Below are 5,440 nucleotides of genomic sequence, written 5' to 3'. Positions count from 1 at the left end.
ATGGCTTGGAGGGATCCGTAAGGGGAGCATAGTCATTCTTCAGCATTTTTCTTCTGGACACAAAATATGTCAATTAATCCCTACCCCACCTCTTGCCTGCCACTTTCCATGCTCACCAGCAGTTTCAGTTATGAACCAAGAGGTTCAACTTTTTCAAAACAGTTCATACAACTATTCCATTTCTGTAACATTCCTTCCTTATTCTTCAGTTTTATTCTAGTCTCTGTTATTTAATCCTTTCTACTAGTATTTGTATCCTTCAACATTTTTTACCAGAACCTGAATTTCTTCAATTTCTCACATCTGAACCAGTATTCATTTACCTTCCTCTTCTGTACCCTATTTTTTTTTTTCAATTATTTATGTCTGAACACATTTTTTGCATCATAAAGTGTTGTAATTCGTTCATCTGTCTTGTTTCGACTCAAGCCAATTCTTGTACAGTTTTTAAAAATCCTGGTATTATCTAGCCTTCAGGATATTTCCATATTTTTCCATTTTTTTTTGTGTCGTTTGTTAAAGTTCTGTTTTTGTTACAGTCAGTTCTAATATATCTTTTGACCAATTTCTGACATCCTTTTGTTGATATAATAATTGTTCCAGTTTTTGGTCAGAATTTTACTTTTCCATCTTTTTTCAGAATTCATTATTGTGCGTCCACCTTTTATATCAGAACTCTTACATACAATTCTTCTGTATTTTTGCCAGGACTAATTCTTGCACTCCTGTGACAGAACTCCCTTCTTCCCTCTTTTTGATTAGATTTATATTCATTCTTGGTCAGATTTATAATCCTACTCGTTGAGATTTATAATTCTTAGTCAGATTTATAATCCTCCTCGGTCAGAGCTATAATCCTTCTTGGTCAGATTTATGATCCTTCTCAGTGAGATTTAGAATCTTTCTTGGTCAGATTTATAATCCTCCTCAGTGAGATTTATACCCTTCTCTGTCAGATTTCAAATTCTTCTCGTTTAGATTTTTAATCCTTCTGAATGAGATTTATAATCCTTCTCAGTGAGATTTATGATCTTTCTCTGTCAGATTTATGATCCTTCTTTTTCAGATTTATGGATCTTCTCGGTCAGATTTATCATCCTTCTTGGTCAAATTTATAATCCTCCTCAGTCAGATTTATAATCTTTCTCGGTCAGATTTATCATCCTTCTTGGTCAGATTTATAATCCTTCTCAGTCAGATTTATAATCTGTCTCGGCCAGATTTATTATCTTTCTCGGTCAGATTTACAACCCTTTTGGTCAGATTTATGATCCTTCTCAGTCAGATTTATAATCCTTTTTGGTCAGATTTATAATCCTTTTTAGTGAGATTTTTAATCCTTTTTAGTGAGATTTATGATCTTTCTCAGTCAGATTTATAATCCTTCTTGGTCAGATTTATTATCTTTATCGGTCAGATTTATTATATTTTTCAGTCAGATTACAATCCTTCTCTGTCAGATTTACAACCCTTCTCAGTCAGATTTATTATCCTTCTCAGCCAGATTTAAAATACTTCTATGTGTGACTTACGAATACAATCCTTCTCTGTCAGATTTATAATTGTTCCATCTTTTCAGAGCTTTGATTCTTGTATCTGTTTTGTCAGAATTGTCTTCCGATGCTTCCTCTTTTTTTTTCTTTCATTTACGTCAGAACTAAGCCTTTCATATTTTTGGTTACAACCCTAATTATTACACCTGTTCGACTTCTCTGTATGATAATGCCTCTGACATTAAATAGGAAAAGAGTGTATGCCTTATAGTATGCCGCTGAAACAACAGTACATTCATAACATACAGAGTAACATTACACTTTGTATGTCACAGAATATAAAATGTACTACAATAAAAGCAATGACAAGATGTCACGTTACCAGTACTGTTAACACAAAAGAATCCAACTGATACAATATACAAACATAGTACCGTTATCTCGCTTGCTTATCCGTTTTGTAGTAACGCTATTCAACTGTTTTATCTATTCAATCTGTTTAAACAGAACTAAATTCCCATAATGTTTGTCAGAACTCAAAATGTTCCATCGCCAGTAAGGTAGGATATTGCCTTCGAAGTTAGTTTGACACAGGACTAACTGGAGACGTCAGATCCGTTGAATAAAGAGCTTTATTAATCGTTCTATCACAACAGCACATACATACGAAACGTGAGCCGGAAGAGAGAGTGAGCAGTGCGTAAGCGAGACTGTGGGTAATACACAACTAACATGTGTTATATGGGAAGCTATGGTCGGCCATTCTGGCCTCAACTTCCGAGGATTATTCGGCCCCATTGCACATATCTAGAAGAGCATTTATCAACACACTGATGTCTACAAAGTTTCGAACAAGACAACTTACTACAGAACTTAGTTGGTCAAATATTTTGGTTGAGCTCGCAGACCTGTTGATCTTCTGTGTGGAGTTGGAGAGGCGGGACTGGGGTTGTAATCAGGCAGCGAGGGTGGCTCAGATAAAACAGGAGGGATAAAGGGGAGAGACGGCGGTGATAGAACAGAGTTGGCATAATTCTCATATTCAGATGACTTTGGATATTGGTGTCTAATTTGTGGAAGCTCTGAGACTGGCACTTTGTAACAATCAGATATCCGGACGCTATAAGGTGTTTTACGAAGTCGAAACCCTGTGAATTTCGCAAGATGCACCATTGACAGACTTGCGTTTGCGTTTAAGTAGACCAGGTCTCCGAGGAATATGTATCCACAGGGTGGCAAGATGCCTTTGGGCTGGGCTGTGATCATCTCTTAGTTATTCAGGGGAATTTACTCTCCTGAGTACTGGTCACGGTTGGTCCACATTTCGTTTGCGGAAAGACCTCTGGATCTGATTCTGGAATTCAACCTGACCACCCTCAGGTGATTGACGGCACAGTTCGGCCTCCAGTTCCTGGATAGCTTTCTCAACGACTGGATTTTTTGTTGATGCCCAATTCTATGGCTATGCCATGGTCGTAAAGGAGCCTCCCCTTGGGGAAAAGCTTGAAATCCGAGAGCTGGATCGGTTCGGTGGTCCATCCAAAAGCTTGAGACCTAGAAGGATGGTTAATAAGGCTTCCTTTAGTGTTGGGTGTTTCTCATTTTCGACGAATGCAGCGCGAGTATAGGACGAAACGCACTAACGTACAGCCAGGATCAGTTGGCGTTCACGTTTAAATATATCAGCAGCAAACCTTATGCCCATAATGTCAGGCGCAGAAGACGCACTTTGTGGGGGGGGGGAGTGGGGAGGAAATCCTTTGCGAAGGGATGAACACTGATGGCAATTAGTGGTCAAGGCATCGACAGTGTTGTCCATGTCGAGTGCGAAAAAGTGGCGATGGACGACCTGGTTAAGCTGATGGGATGAAGGATGATCAAGTTTAATATTGAGGGTGGTAAGTAAGGCAAGAACTCTCGTGGAATGACTCTGCAGCTTGAATTGGTCATTTCTTTTGACTGCTAATAGGCCGCTTTTGGCAATGGTCATTGAGTGGGGATAAAGTTTGACATCCTTGATATTGGTGATCTTCTATGATGGCAGAGTCCCCTGCTTTAAATGTGTATGGGTGCGAGGGAGATCTGAACATTCTTACTGTATCGTCAGTCAGTCAGCACAACTGGTGAATGGTAACTTGCACGTCCCAGTCATAATGTCAGCGGCATTGTGTTCCGACGGAATCAGGTAAAGACTGAAATGTTGAGTAGCAACAGCAGATGACAAGGCTTCAATCTCGCATGATAGCCATCAGACTTGGCGGCCGCGGAGCTTCGCACTAAAGTATCCGGCCAAACGCTGCTTGCCGTGACGGGTAACATACAATGTGGTGCCAATACCAATCTGTTTGACGGATCCGTCACTGATTATCCACAGTTGATCATCTGAGCAAGGAAGTACGATAGGGCGATGGGAGTGAAGCGCTTTTTGGGTTCCCTGGAACATTTTGTTGAGAACTATCATCCCATGTCACTTTATCTTGGGAAGTATGTCCAGCAGTCATAGCATCGGGTGGGGCCAGCAGGCTAGCGCAACCCTGTATGACACGAGTAAGAACTTTATAAGTGCTGATGAAAGACCGGAGTCTTTATATTTTAGCTGGTGGGGTACACGAGGATAATGTGGCAATTCGATGAGGGTTGGCTGAGATCGAGCCTTGGCGCCACACCAAACAAAGGATGTTTACAGATGTCCGCCCAGTGACTGTTTTTGGATCTGATAACTGCAGACTGTTTTGTTGTAGGGCTTCTGGTAATCGTCGCAAGTTACGCAAAATTCATCGAGGGAATTGTCCCCACGATACAGGTCATCTGCTAACTTCACCTATCATACCGTCTTCCTTTAGGTCACCCAGGACACGACGGGTAAGCTCCTCAAGCGCGGTTTCAGGGCGGGGCATGCCCATGGCAGATCGTGCGTAAACGCGTACATCTTGGAAAGAGGTGGCAACGCCACAATACTTCATAGAGTCTTTTGCTAGCGGTATTTGAGAAAAGGTGCTTGTTCCGTATTGTTGAGACTACGTTGGGCATTAGGGATGGCTGTGGTTTACTGTAGCGACCCACATCAGCGAATGCCGTGACGAGCCTAAAACCGCCGTTAGTTTTCTTCACGAGGAAAGATGGGTTGACGTTTTCTACATAAGACACCGATGGTCTCGGGACGAACGTTAACTCCCGCCGATTCTAATACTTGTTTTTGTAGTTCTACCAAGTTTTTGTAGTTCTACCAAGTTTTTGTAGTTCTACCAAGTTTTGGCGCAAGTGCAGTATCATCCTGCCTTTTCGTTGGGGTGGTTGCACAGGGCCCATGTTAACGACAGATGTGAATGGTCCAGAGGCGCCATTATATCCTTTTGGTGTGGGGTCGAAAACTTCGTCAAATTCTTCGTTTATGAGACGAAATTGGTTTCTGATATTTTCAGGGAAGGGGTTATCCGGGTCCAGATTGATTGCAACAGAGTGTACTTTAGTTGGGTCGCGAGTGGGAGTAGGCTGGAGAGCTTTGGCAGACTGATCACTTGATTCCTCAGGTGCAACAAAGACGGGCCGAATTTGGCAGAAATGTTCATGTGACTTCATTACCTGGGGGTCATTTTTGTTGTTGGCTATCCGAATTTTGCCCGAAACACTGGAGATAATGTCAGAGGAACGGATGAAATGTGTAGTGTTTTGGTTATCTGGGGATCGATATTAAAAAATAGATCCGTCACGAAACATAATGTTGCGTTTTGCTGGTCGAACAGATATGTCGTTTAACTCCATGAATGGTGTTCCAACCTGTACGTCAACGTATACATTTTCCACAACGAGCATGTGAAATCTGAATGTTTGTATCCCTCGCGTGAGCTGAAAGGTGACTTCTCCAAGAACTGTAAGTGGGGAAGAGCCGTCAGCATGGTGAGCTGACTGACAGCTCCTGTTAATAGTTAGCCCAAGGCGTTTAGCTG

This window comes from Liolophura sinensis, chromosome 12, assembly GCF_032854445.1.
Source record: "Liolophura sinensis isolate JHLJ2023 chromosome 12, CUHK_Ljap_v2, whole genome shotgun sequence".
Lineage (NCBI taxonomy): Eukaryota > Metazoa > Mollusca > Polyplacophora > Chitonida > Chitonidae > Liolophura > Liolophura sinensis.
This window is presented reverse-complemented; position numbering follows the sequence as displayed.